The sequence below is a fragment of the Corvus cornix genome, chromosome 4 (assembly GCF_000738735.6).
Source record: "Corvus cornix cornix isolate S_Up_H32 chromosome 4, ASM73873v5, whole genome shotgun sequence".
NCBI classification, from domain to species: domain Eukaryota; kingdom Metazoa; phylum Chordata; class Aves; order Passeriformes; family Corvidae; genus Corvus; species Corvus cornix.
The window spans coordinates 15,361,316-15,380,346 of NC_046334.1; positions in this window are offsets into that span (position 1 = coordinate 15,361,316).

Consider the following 19,031-nt stretch of genomic DNA (forward strand, 5'->3'; position numbering starts at 1 on the left):
ACATCAGGCCATCTTTTACAAGTGACTGTCCAGCCTCCACTGATCTGTGGTTACAAATTTTAACCTCTCTTTTCTTTACTTTTTTCATCTTGTTTCCCTGAAGGGGCATTGGGAACATTGTGTTACCAGCCTAAATCCTGACCGGATGAGATCAGTCGGGAGAGGATTAAAGCTGTAGCCTGAGTCCCAGTTAGGTAAAGAAAAAGCTGGAAGAAGCAGGTGATTTTGTGAAAAGCTAATTCTTACAGAGGGTGTTCTTTGGGAAGTCACTCAGTTTCGATTCGATTGCTGTGCCTTACTCAGTTTGGCCTGCTTGCCCCTCTCATACTCCTGTGATGCACAGCAAATTTCAAGCATATGGGTCTTAGATTATGTACAATAGTGAACCTTTAACTAAAAAAACCATGCTCAGGTTCATAGTAATTAAAATGGAATGTCGGCACTCGCTTGGCCAGTAACTTAGGATGTGGCCATAAAGCTGCTTCATCCACACAGAGTACTGTCAAACCATCAGATTTTGGGACTGCCTCGTTCTTCAGCCTGAGACTATTCTGCCAGGAATGTGGTCTTCAAAGACAGATTGGACTGTGTAAATTCTTCCAAACCTTGAGATGAAGAGTCCATTAACTTTGGTGAGAAACACATCTAAGTAGGTGGTGGGTTCACACACAGGTGGCAGTGTGTGAATAATTTCTTTCATTTGACTGTAAGATGCATGAAGAAAGAAGATCCTTGGATAAAGATGTAAACTGATGTGGATGCCAGATGAACTTTGACTGAACTTAAGGCCAAATCATATTTTTAAAAACAAATAAATTACTCAGGATAAGGAGACACAATAGCAGATGCTGGAACCATCTGTTCCTGGACAGCTCTAATAGAAAACTCCTTCTAGTCTATTGCATGTTTCTTTCTCCATTAGAAAGTAGTATTCTCTCTATGAATGTGGTCTGCCTGTGGTAGGATATGAACAATAACAGCCTTGATTTCCAGGTGAGTTGTCCTCAATCCCAGAACTTCCATATGCAGCCTGGCTTCTGCAGCATTTGAAATTCTGCATATAATCAAGTGATTGAGTTAAGCACTCCATCCTAACCTTAAGGCATGTATTACAATCACTATCAAATGAACTTTAAGGATGAGCTGTACTGCTCCATGTAATTTGTTACAGATGTGAGGGAATCCCTAATTTCCCAAGGAATGGTCACTGCAGACTACATGTTGTCTGAATGAGGTAAACAGACTGCACTTAACCCTTACTGCAGAGATTCAGTTTTAATTTGGGCAAAAACATGATTTAAAGTGGTCACTATTCCAGCTTTTTCACTTTTTCTGCTCCCCATATAACTTTTTATAATAATAGGGCCTAAATTATAAAACAGAATCATAGCATTCCAGGGACGATGCAAAGTTACAGACTACTTTCTATGTTTGGGACAAGATTAGTAGGTATAGGTCACCACTCAGATATTAAGTGTTGACTTTCATGAGGGATCAGTTTTTTGAGACCCATCCAGTGGAATAATGATACTTAGTCATTTTTAATATGGAAATACATTGTTTGCGGGACAATATCTATGTCTTGGACGAGTTGTTGAATTTTGCTGGCAAATCAGTCAAGTATCAGTGGGACTCAGATGAGTTTCTACTGCCACTCAACATTTTTTGGAAACTGAGGGGTCAGCTGGATGTTCATGAGGGAATTATTTGTTCCAGCAGTCATTTTTTTTTTTTTTTTCTAATACAGAGTCTGAGATGGTAGCACTTTACTTCTGTGGAACTGTTTATGATAAACTTATCTGAATATATGTAAGGGAGGAAGGCTCTGAGGACATTCGATTGCTGTGCCTCTGGCAGCTTGAAGGAGCAGAGGGATTGTGTGGGTTGTTCTCTGTGGACCTGTGTTTTTTTTATAGAACCTCACACCAAACGTTCAGTTCTTCTGGGAGGCTTGTGTATCGCTCCACCAAGCATGGCTTTCCAAAGGGTTTGAACTTTAACACCAGGGGCACTTGCATGTCTCAGGAGGAGGTAATCTGTATAGATAAAACTTTGGGAAACACATCTAAGTGACAGCTGTATGTTCCCTGAGAGTGCTGTTGTACCAAGAAATCAGTGAACTAGTCTGGAAGTCTGTACAATCAAATTGCTTTGACAGAGCTGAGTGGACAAGTAATAATTCTGAATTTTCCAGTATTTTTGGATAGGAGACAGAGTTTTAAAGTTTTAATACTGATTTTAACAAGATGTTAAAAATGTAATTTCAAGCAGATAACATAGTAATTATGAGTCATTTATCTTTCTGCTTTCCTACAAGGAGGGAGTCATGTAGGACATAAATAGGACACCTCTAGAAAAATAACTTGATGGGGATGCAGTCTTGTGCTTCTTTCTTACTGATCCTTGATTTAGAGATTTCTGGAATAGGATTCCACACTGTATCTTGAGATCCACCCAGTAGCATGAGAGAATTCTGAAAAGGTGTATGATTTAAATGGGTTTATGAGGTTTTTTTATATCCTTTCTCAAAGCAGGCAGCAATTCACTCACTGATGGGTAGAATTAGGTAAATATCTTTTATTTGAAGAACATTAAGATTTATGAATAATAATAAAATGAGACTAGGACTGAAAAATATGAAAGAAAAAGAAGAACAACAATTAGTGAGAAAATAGAGAAGGAAAAGTGAGTAATGAAATCAAGGTTCCTTCACATATGCTTTATCCTCTCCATTGTGGCTTGATCCAGAGCCCATTCAATATGTTCCCCTGATTTTCATATCACAGAATCATGGAATAGTTTGGGTTGGGAGAGAAATTGAAGATCATCTAGTTCCAAACTCCCTGCCATAGGCAGGGACACCTCCCACCAGACCAGGTTGCTCAGAGCCCTGTCCAACCTGGCCTTGAGCACTTCCAGGGATGGGGCATTCACAGCTTCTCTAACCAACCTGTTCCAGTGCCTCACCACCCTCACAGTAAAGAATTTCTATCACATATCCAACCTAAACCTGTCCTCTGTCAGTTTAAAGTCATTATCCCTTGTTCTCTCTTGATTCTCCCCTTATGTGGAGATCCTTCTCTCCTGGACATGAACTTCAGCTGATACTTTATTTCTTGTGAGTACATAGATGTTAGCTAGCTACCTATACAGTATTTGTTTACTAACATACTTATGTTGATTTTTATATTCATTAATGTTACATTAATATGGAATATTTGCAGTCATGCATTGATAGGACAATAAAAGTGTTTCATGTACCACTTAACCTTTGAGCAATTGAGGAAGCCATGGGTTTTGGTTACCTCTGAAACAGAAACCATTGCAGTGTATTCTGATTCTTACTTGAGAAAACATTTATTTTATAATCTTTTTTAGAGAAAGATGCCCATTTCAGTGACCTTACTTGTACAATGCTCACAGTCCTTACATACTTGTTTGAGGAGCCTTGTGGAAATGCAAAGCACCTCTTAAGTGCTAAGTACTGTTTACAATAGGAAATTTTTCTTCCAATCCCAAACCTAAGCTCTTCCCAGAAAATTATTTAGCCAGGCTGTTCTGTAACTTTCTGTAGAGTTTAAATGAGAATAATGTTTAATTGCCTCATTTGGCATGTAAGATACAGTCGTTGTGTATGGCAACCCACAAAATAGAAGGGAACACTGCAGTTTGTGTTATTAGATTATTACACGTGATAAACATGCATTTTTCATTGGTATCAAGGGCTTTGAGAAACTGTTTCAACATACAGCAACCAAAATTGAGAGATCTTGTGCTTTGTCATACAGGTTTAATGCTTTATGTGTCTGCATATTTATAAGCATTTTGGAATATTTATTATTGTCCTGATGGAAAAGAACTAAGGATCTGTTTTATCAATATATGTCAGAAGCACATGAAGATTCAAACATTCCTGTTCAAATGAATGATAAAGATTCCTTCTTTTTCGTGGTTACAGTTTTACATTTTCAAAATAAAATGTAAAATACTGTGAAGATGCAATTTCTTCAATTTGCTTTGTTTGTAGAAATGCAGGTTTCCAAAGAGCCGTATTGGTTGATGCTCTGATTTGTTTACATATCTGTAGAAAGGAGACAATTGGAAATGATGAAATCACTGCTTTGCAGGTAGCCAACACCCTTGGCTGTGTGGATTTTGGCTGAGATGGTGAGGAGTGCTGCAACCCAAGTGTGATTCCACCGCCAACTCCATCGATGCTTCATACTGAGAATGGGTAATTAGTTTTCATTAAACACTTTAGCTGACACTGAAAAATGTGAGTATTGCTACAGAACACTATTTGCAGGACCTATATTGACATTTTGGTACAATGTGCATCAAAATTAGTTTTATTTTCACATGGTGTCACAGGTGAAACAGTGTCTGAATCACCTGCCTTTGGAAATTTATGTACTTCATTGATAGTACAGGAATAAGACACATACTGAAACAGAAAGCTCAAAAAATTATTTTAAAAATCTTTATTATGTAAGTTAGTTCAATATAACTCTGGTCTTCTGTTTAAGCCTGTTGGAAATTAATTTTCCCTTTGTATTTTAAATGTATTTGTATGTTGCCCTGCACAGTTGCAATCTGCATTTGATTTTGCCATTTAATTCATATTATAGTAGTCTGTAGAGTAACATTAGAGTAAATTTTAAGTAAACCAAGGAAATATGGAGATTGTAGAAGGAACATTTATTAGGGTACTATTGTATATGGAAAAAATGCACGCTTCCTTCTATTATTAAATTAAACATCTCTGGGCAGTAATTGAGACTTGCTGAACTCTGGTGTGAACTCTGAGCTATAGATAATATTCTAAATGGTGATTTCCTGGTTTTGTCTTATGAATAGTTCTAAATATATTAATAAAGATTTAATTTTTTTTTTAAGAAAATGTTAAATTAATAGGTTGATTCATTTACTTATTAGTTGTTTAGGTCTTAATGTAAATTTTAAATTTTTGAAAGGAAAACATAGGCCATTACTCTCTATGAGATTGAAAATTCCTAAGTTACTGAAAATTCAAAAAATTCTTAGCTTTTGAAGTGTCCGTGCTCTAAGAATTAAAGAAGAAAAAGCTTCATTAAAACCTGTAGCAGAGTCAGATTTTTGTCTTTGATGTCTGAGGCATGGAAATTCTGTGCTGGGACTTTCTATGATCCTTTTATAGCCACGTTCAAGTCCCAGCTGTAACAGAGAAGAGGAGGCCCATCAGCTGTTTGTAACTATCATGTCTCTGTTGATTTCAGTTTGAATAATTTCTAACTTCAAATCTGCCCCAGGGTCTTTATGTAAAGACCCTTCCATGTTACTTTCTTTGAGGTGCAAAAAAATATACCCAGAAAACAGAAACAAAATGTTTTGTGCTTCATCTTGTGCATTATCACTTTAGGATATTAAAGTGTAGTGGCAGTTTGGTAGCAAAAGAAAGGAAGGTGACCTGCCAACTAAAGCAGGATGCAATTTCCTTCCACCCTCTTAAATGGTCTTTTGATGTACTCTTTGTTAGCCAGCCTCTGTTGTACCGAATTAGTCTTCTACCTATTACTTTAAATTCCAAATGTAGAAATACTGTTGGTGCTCATAAGGCAGAGTGAACCAGAAAAACACAGTATCCTTTTCAAATTACACTTGTACCAATAAAAAAAAGAATAATAACAAAGAAACCTCATTCTGTTTCACCTGTTAGCTTAAGAGGTTTGGTAGACAAGCACAACCACCAAGAGGTCCTTCCTTTGGTGACGCTTCAGAGACAGCCACCTTGAAAAGTGCTGACTTAGAGATGGTATGGAAACACCTGAGATTCTGACTGTGTTGCTGGCCTTAACTGTAGGGAGAGTGCTCCAAATCCAAAGAATTCTGAAGTGATTCTTCTATGGTTTGATGTTCTGCATGCTTTGCATTCCCTGTGTCCTGCAGGAAAGGAGCATCTCTTTTTTGTTGTTGTTTTGATGTTGTTTCCCTCCCCAGCTCCCTGTCTCCCCCCAGAACTGAGTGTTACTCAGTGGAATTCGCCTTGCAGAAGAGCAAGACTTTTCAAGGCTCCTCGCCTGCTGCACAAACACAGGGTGCTTGTGTTGTTTTGGTTAACAGTTCAAGTATCCCAGCAAGCCCTACTTAATAAGCTATCTGATAAGGCTTGATTGTGCTTCACTGTGTTTAAATTTCTGGGGGAACTGTTTAGATGATGAAAGTGCTCCAGTGCCTGCATTTGTGTAAAACTCCAAAATTATAAACCACAGCCTTTAGTGTCTTAAGGTCTCAGATGATTGAAATACCAAAAGGATTTGCATATTGAAGTATTTTACTCAGTATCTCAATATTGGCATAGATTATTTACACATTATTGTGTAAATAATATCTGTTTATGTTTTGCTTTCTGTGTTGTGTTTTGTTGGTGTGACTGTTAAATAGAATAGTCAGAAAGCAATTTCATAGCTCTTTGCAGTACCAAAACCTACAGAAGGAGAAGGTCATGTGTAGATCATCTAGGTTTTATCTTGGCAACAGAGGACTGTGCCTTGTATTTTTTGAGAGAGTCTTCTGATTTGTTGAGCTTCAAACAGTACTATCAAATTGTAGGTGGTGCTATTTCTATTTGGCATTATATTTCCATTAAATAATGTCTAATGTGATGTGTCTGCACAGACTGACAGTGTCTAGCCTTCATCTGGAAAAAAATCTGTGTTAAATCTTAGCTGATGCTGGATAGCTGCTGTAGTATTCGTGTTGTTATTATGCAGTAACTTTCTCCTAATTGCTCATGCTTACAAGTCATAGAATATAAGCTTCCATTATGTACTTGGCCTGAATGTTAATATTTCAAAGCTCTTACTTAAAGGAAAAAAAATTTCAAGCAACAGAATATGCTGTGACAAACAAGGAATTCCAAAGGAGGTTACAGGAAACTTGCTAAAGTTAACATGTTTCAGACCTTCAAAATGCCATACTTCTGCACACATTCCTTTACCTCACATTGAAGATATCCAGGTGTGGTTCTGGTGATAGCATTGTTGTAGCTGTGTTTGTTTAGTATTTTTGTTCAAATATAGCTCTCCTTTCCTTTCTGTCCTGGCATTATTTTCACTATTCACAGTGTTTTTACTTAAATTCATAATTTTGATAATTCCAGCTGGAGAACTCTGTTTCATTTACTTATGGCACTTCAAGTGAAACAGTTCTGCCTTCATTTCCTGTTTATTTTTAGTTGCTAATTTTCAGACTTTTTCCATCCCCTTGGGTTTTTTAAAATCCTGTTTGGTACAAACAAGGGTGGTCCAACTGGCAGCCCAAGGAACAGTTCCATCTGGCCTGCTGCATTTGCCAAAGAGGAGCTAGAAAATGCCTGTAAGGGCATGCACTGCCCTCACAAGAACACGTTACCTATTGCTCAGATATGTAACCATGCTTGAAGCCCAACTGTTGTGCCATGTCCACCCAGAAAAGGAGATTGGCACTAGACATTCCTTTTCCCCAGCACGGCCACTTGTCTAGAGCGGCTAGTTGTCCTTTCAAAACAGTCTTCGAAGAGGATGCTACAAGTGGGAGCTACCACCTGTCTCTAAAAGAACTAGGCCACTGTAATTTTGCCTTGTTAGATTGATAAATTAATAGACAAACTGACAGGAAAACTGTGCTTAAGGCCTGGCACAATAGCAGCTAGTTAGAATTTTAATATCCACTTCAGCAAAGCTGATGTTACCAATTCATGGTATTATTTCAGGCCTTGCATCTGCCAAGTGCCCTCTGTCAAGTCACTCTGTCTTTTTTCCTTAGGCAAGATGAGCATGATGGCAATAACCAAGCACTGTGCATTGAAAACACCCTAAGAACCAAGAATATTTTGTCAAATTGACAATATCATTTTAAAGGATTTCATTTGGTTACTTTGCAGGTTTCTTTTTGTTGGAGTATCCTGTACCTTCAGATGCAGATGGGTGCCTCACTTGAAATCAGTGCATCTGCCAACATGCAATTTCTCATAAGAAATTATCTCAAAAGCTGAACTGATCCCATGTACTCCATTATGTTGTACAATAACAGCCTTTTTGTAGCAAAATGAGCCCAACTAAGCATGAGGTCTAACCAGTGCCTCATAAAACAATAATATCACATCTTTTGATGTGTATTCCATCTCCATTAAAAATATTTAAAATGTTGAGCAAGAATGGGGAAGAATACAGCTTGGCAAAAGGCTGAAATAAGCAATCAGGAGCAATATACCCCAATGTAAAATGTACATTTACTGTTACCATGTATCATTGTGTGATGACAGCAGAGCTCTGTGGTTTTATTATCCTTTTTCAATATACTGTAGCACATAGCAGTATCAAGAGCATATAGCAAAAAACCCACTATAATATCCAATCTTAGCTTTATACTAATTCCTTTTAGCATCCTGCTTTCCAATTGCAGAGAAACACCAGATTAATGTTCTTACCTCTTCCTTGTTTAGAATGTACAGCAGCACAACTGCTCTAGTCACTCTGTGCTCATTTATTCTAAAATATTTATTCTGTTTATTGTCCTACTCTGGTCTGTAGTGTTCTCCATTATACCAGGCATCTCCAATTTTGGTTAAAACACCCCTTATTTCTGATACAGATCATCTCCCCGGGGCCTTTTTTTTTTTGGTCTTGATTAATCTCCTTTGTTTTCTGTCTCTTTGCCTGTTCTTTCTTATTGTCTAATCTTTATGCTATCTATGGCTATACTGTTTTCCCCAAGTCTTTCTTTCCTTTGCCTTCTTTTCTCCTTTCATGCTCAGCTCTCTTTTTCACACTGATTCACTCTGTCTTCCTTTAGTCTTCACATCTGCCTCAATTTTCTTCCCATATCTTTCAGTCTGATGTTTCCCATCTGTTTCTGCCCTGTTCACTTTACTGCACTATCCTACACCCCTCTTGGTTTTCCTTTGCCTTCCCTAATGTTGTCTTTCGTTTGGGAGATGACTGATGATGACAGAAAAGTGGAAGGGAAGACAACAGCTGAAGACATAATTTAGACATATGCCAACTTTCAGAGAAAATAAATAACTGAATTGAAGCATCTGACAGGAACAGCAACAAAACCCCTCGTTACTTATGGGTAACTATTCATTAGTGAAACTGAATTTTATTTGAGGGTAACAGTCAGACATATTGTAGAAGGACTATGTAGCAGCCTACTTAAAATGAGATAAAGTTTAAGTGAGGCAAAACATAGCTATAGTTATTAAGTATATTTAGTGAACAGTTGCAGGGTTCATGTCTTTAGTTCATAGAGAAAGAAATGGAGGATAAGGCACTGGAGAATAAGAGAGGCTAGTGAAAGAAATAAATACCTAAATAAGATGTGGAAACTACACATGATGTATGAAAAGACAGTGAACCAGAGGCAATAAAGACTTGCAACAAGTCTTTGGAGATGGTTGAAAACCAGAAAAAGTAGCACAGAACCAAGAACAAGCAGTGATAATTCTTTTACACACGATGGAAGAAACAGGAGCAGTGGAAATGGCAGCAGAACCAGTTTACTGGGTACCAGACACACACTATTAATTAAAGCAATTTCAAGAGGGTGCAGAACTTTATGGATAAGACAATGAAGTCCTAGGAAGCCAATGGGTTTGAAAAGGGATATATTTCATACTGGTAAATTCTTCCTTGTTTGGCTTGCAGAAAGTATTCAACTAGAGGAATTTAGGTCATAGTTACCCATTGAAGAGTGGTTTGTCAAAATTTTTGCATCACACTGTGATACAAAGGTTTGGTCTAGATTTTTCTGTTTGTATTCATGTTTTCTAACAGAAATTTATTCTCAGCGTTGTTACCCTGATTTAATGAAATCACAACCACAGGCAGAATATAGTCAGTCACTGGCATTGCTGGAGTAACGGTCCTGTAAAAGAATCACAAGCTTTTCAATTGCAATATGTGCAAGGACTCAATTTCCAAAATAAAAGATCATTTTAGTAGCTTTTTCAGCATTTCCAAAATCCTAGTCACCCCTCATTGGCTCCCAAAGATTATGATTGGGTGGTGTGTGTTATAACAGTCTGCTGCTTGCTGAAAACCAATGAATCCTTTGTAGTTGCTCACATTATTCACAGTAAACAATTAGATAGCATAACCTTTGTTGCTGGGATATTTTTCTGCTTAAAAGCCACATTTCCTGGAAGTCTTATGCTAGAAAATGGTATCACACATCTGAGTACCATGAGTTTTGTTAAATCAAAATGACAAAAGCATATCCTTAACTAAAACATCAAGAAGGTGTGCAACACTTTACAGAAATTAGATTAGGGATGGCCAGCATGGCTTCACCAAGGTCAAATATTCACCAAGGGCCTATTGTGCATGACTGATCCTGCAGCCTTCAAGGGTGGATTAACTGCATCAGTGAACAAGGGAAGAGTTTTTGGTGTCATCTCTCTGGACTTCTGCAACATTCTTGCCTCTAAATTGTGAGAGACACTGATTTGATGGAAGGACTATTAGGCAGATAAGAGTCAGTCAATGGCTCGGTGTCCAAATGGGCACCAGCAATGAGTGGTGTCTCTCAAGGGTCTCTACTGGCACCAATACTGGTTAATATCTTCACTGTGTCCATGGTGTGTGCACATAAAGAACGAAGAGCAAGAAATGTTTTATATGCTAGTTGTTTTCAACTGTTGCCTGAAGGAAGAGAAAAATAAAATAGATGAAAATGTTTTCTTTATTAAAAACCAAAGGAACATTTTATCTGAGACTAGATTGCACAGTCCAGGTTTGTTACAGGAGTGTTTTTTTGACATGTGAATTATTAATTTTTATAGCTATTTAGAGACAGTAACAGGCAACACTGTACTTTGAGTAGCTGTGGGCACTCAATCTCCAGTCTTACCAATTGCAGTGGGCAATCAATTTTCTCAGTATCAGAGTGAACCATGCATGTATATCCCTTATTACTATAATGCATATACCTAAACAATTTTCAAGACAAGTTGACCTGTTCAAGTTGATAGCCACTTGATAGAAAAGGAAAAAACTTTCCTTAGCTTCTAAGCCGTGAATCGTTGGGGTCAAGTAGGGCCAAGAGTGGTTTTAACAGCCCTCTGATTTCCATGTTATTCCATTCCCTTCCTTGCTGTGCATTAACTTTTCCTTGAGGGCATATAGGAAGTGAAATTTACTCCCTCATACTGTTGTAATCTTTTTTTGCAGATAATGAAGTCAGAGAAAATGAGTACAATGTAGACTCGTCCTTTTTTTTAAAGTATTGGTTCTCTTACATAGTCATAGTTGTAGGAAAGAAATGAAGGGGATTCTCTCCTCCAAGTGAAGCAGATGTCTTACTGAGCCAAGTCTGAGATTTTGCTCTTTGTAAGGAAGCAGAGGGAATGCCTATTTATGGTATTTTGCAGCTACACTGAAGGAAATATTCTCCAGATTATGTTGAGTGGCTCCATGGTATACAACGTTTGTGGTCCCTCTGTTGAGTCAAGACCTATGTAAGCAACATTTACGCAGACTGGACCTTAAGAATCTGATCCTCAGACATGAAGACAGTCCTTCATAAGTTTAATATTCTGGGAATTCAGGACTCTTTACAGTATTTTCTCCTGTCTGAGTCATATAGGTTACTAAATCAGTTGCTGGTTGTGTTTTTCAGGTTAAATTCTGTGAGGAAATGACATGTAATTGCAGCTGTCTGAAAGAGACAGAGTTGAAATCCATTCTATATCTCCACAGTTATTCAAGGTGTAAATAAAACGTAGTTTTATGTTCTGGTGCAACAGATTATCATGGAGGGTAAAGAGTTAAGGATTCATCTGCTTCCCGACTAAACATACAGAAAAACAGAGACTCTTCTCCTGGCTACTTCTGAACTGACTTGGAAGCTGGGGATGTTTCAACCCTTTTGGGTTCCTGTAGCCCTACGTCCTAGTTCCTAGCATGCACCTGTTATTTACAGGAATATCAGCAAATTCTGGGTAACAAGTTTATTTTAATTAATGCAGGAATCCTTTATGTTACTAGCCAGTAGGGTGTTTTGTCCCAGAGGGCACAGTGTCTGTCGTTCAGGCAAGCCTGTCTATCCGTCTATGGAGCTGTGTTGCTCCAGTTAAATATCTCAGTTGAGCTGACAACACAGCATAGCTTTGTGGTTGCATAATCAATGTTTTCCCCTTTTGCTTTGTTAGTGACCTCTAGCCAAACCCTGCTTTGAGTAACTAATTTCCATGTGAGATTTTCTATGCAATTGCTCCTACACTGAATGATTTTCCTGCAAGCAAGAAATAGTTTATTTTGTGAAATGAGCTCCTTTCTATGACACCACAGAAATAGCTGCGTACTTGAAAGACTGAGACCAAATCCTATTTTGTCAAGAATGTCTATTCCTCAGAATGCAGGAGACCTTAGGCCCGATTGCTCATATCGTTTTGAGATGCTTATAGAGCTTGAAGTGTGAAAAGCAGAGATCTTCTTGACTTATGTCACTGTTGTAAGAATTGAGGTCTTCTGGAAGACTTCAGAGGCAGAACAGTTCCAACAGAGCAGTCTTCCACTGCATGAGTGAGACCTTGCTCTCTCTTCCCTCACCTTTCTCCTGACATAGTCTGCTCCCTGAAGGACTAGAGTGCTGTTCCTTCCCTCAGGATCTCCTCTTATTCATCTCAACAGAGACTTTAACAGAGACAGTCAGAAGAGAAGACCAATCTTTGATTTTGCTTCATTCCAGGGTATTGTCTACCTTTTGGAGGAAATGAGGCAGAAGTCTAATGACAATGTCCTTATTCAAAGCCTAGGCCTTAATTGTTGCCTAAACACTGTACTTCCTGACTATTGAATGAAGCAGGGATCCCAAATATATTCGTGTTAAAAAAAAAAGTAGAATCCTTATGCACACAGGAAGCATTTAAAGATTGTACAGGTGAACTTAATGCTGATTTTTTTTAAACTTTGAATAAGACTTTGTAGCATGTGTTATATTTAATCTAGATTTTAATGTACCATCCTATCTGACAAGGTAGAATGTAGTAAAGGAAATAAGACCTTCCTGAAAAACAGAATTGTTCTTGGGTGGAGCTACACAGGCTGAAATCTTCATATTAAATGGAGATTTTACTGACCTGTAGCAGAGGCTTTTGCGTGTCTTCAAATGAAGTATTTGGCAGCAGCCATAAGCTGTCATCTCCTTTGTGGGTTGACCACAGCGTGGAGAAGACTCATACAGTTCAGCAGTGACTTATCCAACAGGATACCTACAGCAGCGGAATCTTAAAAATTGAGAACTGTGTGTCCTGTTCCAGGTTCTTGTGGGAAGTAGTTGTACTTAGTAGTACGAAGCTGGAATTAGAAGTACTAATTAATATTTTTCCACACTTTTCCCAGCAGTTTGCCCCTTCTTCTTTTCTCCTGTCAAGTCTCCCCATACACTTTTCACTCACTTTTTTATGAGCACTGTGTCTTCCAACCCAAGTGATTCTTTTTCTGAGCTGTGTGTATAACAAGAAGAACATTGAGAACACAGGAAGACTGTTTGCCTCTTTTCTGTTCCAGTGCCCAGTGCCATAATTGTTTCTGGCAGCCATAAGGAGCTGTTGCAAGGAAAAGCTCTGTTCAGTCTGGAAGACAAAATGTGAAAACAGGCTCTGTAAAGAATGTTGCTTGATACCCTCTAGCAAGCTTTCATCGAGCATGTGCAAACTCCTGATTTTTCTCAGAAGTTTAGAACATGTCTGCACAGGGTGAGACTGCATAGTGACAGCGAAAAGGATCCTGCCAAATTTTAAGTCCTTTCTTCAAAGAAGGATGATTGACCTCAGTGAAGCAGCTGTAAGAATTTTTTAACACAGGCAGAAGTGTCTAATGGAGCTACTTTATTGGGTCTTTTAGAGAAATGGGGTTAAATCCATTAAATTGAAGTATGTAACCACACACAGGTTTAGAAGACTCCTAGAGACAGCATTATTTGCCTAACATCACAGAAAGTTCCACATTCACCTGTAGAACAGGATTTCCTAGAAAAAATCCCAACCTTTTTGGGGGAATCAGAGTTGTCACTGGGAGTTTTTAACATGTGTATCTGACAGTCTGCATGAAATAAAGGTTGTCAGACAAGCTAAAGCCTAGCTGACACTTGGTCTCATTTTAGGGAAGAAATCAAAAAGGAATGAGTTACCCTGCTGTTCAATAAATACAACTGTAAATGAATTCTAACATAGCAATGCAACCACTTTGAATTCCTTGAAAACTCTTTGGCAATTCAGAGTGTGGTCAGCTTCAGTATCTGCGGAGAATGTGTTAGATCTTGAGTATAAAGCCCCTCTTTCCTCAAGTAGCCAGGTAGCACTTAAATGATTTGTTAATGCCTTCCCAGGCTGGTGACTGCTCTGAAAGCTATCTTTGAAAGCCAGGTTCATTGAGGAATGGTACAGGAACAGAAGAGCAAGCCCCTGCCTATCTGATTAATGGCTGGGAAGAATGAAAGGACAAATTAACAATCTAACATCTTCTGCTGGCCGTTCTGAAACCACACTGTCATTCAAGAAGAGGCAACAAACAAGAGCCCTGCCTAAGGCAGGCTGAATTGTCAAGATCACTACCTTATCCTCTGTTTCTTCTGGGAACAGTAGCCCTAAAATGTATGAAGGGTGGGAAACAAAAACTACTGAACTCTTTGCCACAGTATAACCCAGGTTTTTTTCCTCACACCCATGCAAATTGCATCCAGATATTTATTGTAACCTCCTTTGGCTTGGACTATTCCTTTTCCCTATAGTGTCATATTCTTTGCTCTCTGGACTCCAGGTTCAGTCAGCTCAGTGTGCAAATGGTTCAGGAAGTAATTAGAAAGCTGTGTGCTCATTACTGCCATGTAAATTAGATCACAGCTCACTCTCCAGATAATTCAGATAATCAGGCACCTCCCTTTCTCAGGTCCTAAAGGAAAAGTATCATTTAAAATTGTCTATCATTAGTAAGTTTATTTAGTTTCTGTTCGATTTTGATATGTTTTTAGTGAATTAAACACTCTTAATTTGAAGAGAGATTTTAACTGGATGGAATTAAAGCCAGATTCTGGTGACTAGCAGCAGCAGCAATCTGTGAATTACTGACGTATATGTTTAATATCTCCCTTGAGAGCAGGAAAGTTCTTCAAATGTTGAAACTGGCTTAAATAATTTAAATTCATATGAGTGGTGAAAATTCTTTGGCTAATAATGTTAGCCTGATCTCTTCACTTCCAATTTAATCTGGAATATTTGGAATAGTTGTTAATAGTATGTTGATTTATTTTAATATTTTATTCAACAGAATGGTTTGCATCCTTACACTTACACCTTATAACTGACTAGATTAATATTCTCAATTTGCTATAAACAAATATATTTTCATCGAGCAAATTATTGTGTTCCTTCACATACCTGGCTTTGCTTTTTGCAGTAAGAGTGAGAAAAATGCCTGGCTATTTTTCCTCTCTCCTTCTACAAAAGCTGTTAAGGAGGGGTAATGTATTTTTTTCCCTGAAAATGCTACCTCATGAACACTTTAACTAGGAATGAAGAAGAAAGAAAAAAATGAATGAAAAATACGAAAAATAAAGGGAGCACTGGGATTGGGTTCCAGAAAGCTGAGTTTCAAGTCCCTGCTCTGACATGAAAATAAAGACTCTGAAAACTGACACCTTTTGGCTGTTCTGGACTCTGTCTTCCCTGCTTTTATGTGGGAAAACTTAGAAACTTCTGGGGTTAATTCTAATGTGGGGAAGAAATATTTTTGAGATTTCAGAATTTCAGAGGAAAGGAACTATTTACCACCCAGATACAATGTCAAGAAATAGCATGAAGCAAAACAATTGTCAGCAGCAATCATTCAAAGTAATTTCTCATCCAGGTTTGAATTCCAAGTTCTTACCCACAAAATAGGTTATTGATAGGATGGTGCTTCTCATTGCTTTACAGAAATTGAGCTATTTAGTTTAATGGTAATGGAGTCCTTAGGAATAAGAAATGGAATTTAACATGAAAACTGTTAGGTAGTACAGCCAGTACATTAGACTTTCATGTCTTTTTTTTCCTTAGACCCATCAATTTTCTTTCTGTGGAATTTGGAGACCTGATATCTCTGTACCTGAATATGTGTTGAGCATTTCTGTCTATCTCCTTGTAGAGAGAAATAAGCAGCAGTGATCTCACAGCCATTTGATTCTGGTGGTTTATCTTAATTTCAAGGCCTGCAGTAACTTCTACAGGGTCTCTTCTTCTCCTGCCATTTTCTTACTCAGCCAAACCCAACTTTTCCTTTCTTTACAAAGCAATTGTTCACCTTTCTTATAAAGACAATCACATTTAATACTTTGCCTCATAAAATATTTGAATTGTATTTTATTCCTTGAAATTTTGTATTTCCTTGTATTTTACTGTCCAAAGTAAAATTGTGATAATATTGTGATACCTGCCCCAATTTTATTGACAATAACCCAATAATGCACTGGTGTTAGGTATAGTAAGGGAAAGGTAGTGCTTAGTGTGTTTATAAACCTTAATTGTGTATGTGATCAGGATCACATGCTAGGGTGATATCGGGATTTCATACTAGCTGTCTCCGAGGGAAATATAAATACACTTTTCAAGTTTATAGTAGCAGCAACATGGCAAGTACTGCCAAGTCAAGAAGTCTTGTTAAATTCAGGCAGGACCAGAGATGCAAAAATGAAACCTGCACATCTAGCACAATGTAGAAGTACCCAAATACCTGTATAAATAAGCAAGTTTAACCACTGGCAGAAATCTTGCTGGGGAAACATGCAGGTTTTCCAGGTTAAATAAGATGATATGTTTGGCCATGGCCAAGCAGCAGGATGTCTTCTTGTAGGTGGCTTAAAGTGAGCTTGGACATCTCTGCACTCCAGTCTTTTGTACAGTCCTTTCTGTAATGTAAATTAGCAGTGGCATACCACCCTTAAATGTTATGCTATTGCTGTGTAAAAAATGATGCATTAGAAGATTACGTTCAGAAAAGGTATAGTAAGTAACTACTGCTAAAACAAAGTATGGTTTATTGCATATTTTGATCAGCAATCAGGAACACTTTAAAAAATAGAGTTAATGAGATGCAGAAACTGTTAGATAAAACAATTCTCATGAGTCTCTGAAAAGGTATACCTATCAGAAAGCTTCTAGCTTGCAGGATTCTATACCTTTTCAGTTACCAGAGAGAGGCAAAATCGAATTCAACTGCTGAGAATGATGGCTTTTGACATTCAAAAGTTTTGAAGCTTCTGTAAGCCCTGTAAGACAATATGTTTCTGATCATTTTGTATTGCTAAAAATATTGTGTAGTAGGGTCACTCATTGCTAACTACTTTGAGAACCATTTTTTGTGTCTTATAATGCCATACATGATTTGTCACAGTCTTTAGTTGGCTACTTAAGACTGCTTAGTACCAAAACGCCTTTTAATAAATATGACAGAGACTATCACCTTCTGACAAGCAGCATGTGTCATTGAAATAGAGGCAGTCATACAATAGCTTTAAAAGAGGACTGCCACAGATGAACAAGCAGCTTTTATGTTCTTTTTTTGTTGGACCCCCTCTGGGAGTAAGGGGTAAGTTTAGTTTATTGCCTTATTTTAGCTTTCAGTTTAGTGCTAAACTGAAATTTTCTGGCAGCAAGCTTGAACAGGAGCTTAGTAAGATAATCTTCCCGAAAACACAGTAGAACAAATGCAGTCAGACATGGCCATACACATAATGTAGAAGACATAAATTGCTTTGTACACTCTCTTTGTTTTAATGTTTGAGTGTGCAGGTACCTGTACCTACATGACTGCATGTATAAAACTTGATTTATGTGTCGGGGTACTCACAGGTATGAAAAGAACTAATACTTTACTGGCAGATTAATATGCATCAGAAATAACTATGCTGAAATCAAAGTAGTGTAAAGCAGTGTGAAAAGTGAATCACAGCTCCTCTAGATCAAGAGCATTGATCAAATTTTATTTTATTGTAAAATAAATTGTGTACAAACACAGACACATACACACACAAGCTGTATTAAAAGAACACTGTTGGACTTCTCAAGTCCAGAAGTCAAATCATAGGACTTAATATATTAGCATGACCTGTGCAGCTTGATTTGAGCTTTTGTATATTCACCATGTTTAATTACACGACCTCCAACTTTTTGTTCAACAATGCTTGGAAGAGACAAACACATCCTAAGGCATGACTTTGCTGCCATGGGCAGACTCATGGGATTGCACATTACTGGAGTTCCAGAGTTCCATCTATGTCAAAATCAAGTTGTCAGCTGTGTTCTTCTTTAGATATAACAACCTTGAACTCTTGCTTTGTACACGTGTATTCCTGCACCGTTTGAAACTGGACTGGATCTAGGTCCAGTCTTTGAAACAAATCAGGCAGTTTCTTTTTCTTTTTGCTGCTTTGTACCCCCATGGAAACACAGAGGAGGAGTTGCCTTGGTGGAATGTAGGCCGGGAAAAGGCAAACATATATAAATCAACGGAAGGAATTGGGACAAGAACAAGAGAGGCGTGGACAGTGGGGATAACAGAACTTCAGTAAGGGATAAGGAACGAGAAAAAGCCTGGGAGGTTTTGATGGAGTAAACTTGGTCCCTCCTCATGTGTTTACATTTAATTATGAGATTACACTATTTTTCCACAGAATTCCTACCTCACGCAGGATGCACTTAATGAGCAGCTATTAAATACATTGCTTTGCCCTTATCATGCATGGCCCCAAGCCCTACTTATTACAGACATTTCAAATACTCATTCAAAGGTAGAATTATTCATTTTTTTCTGAGATTTTTGTAAGGCCTCTGACACTCTTAGCTTTTTAAGTGGGGTTTTACCAACAACACTTACTCCAGTGTTTTCTAGATTTTCATTGCTTAAAGTCATAGTCTCAATATATACATTTTTGATGTGTATAATTACACATATGCATTAATAAATGTATGTGTACATATATATATAAAATATAGTGTGAGCAAACAGACTGATGTGGAAGTGTTACTGAAGGACAGA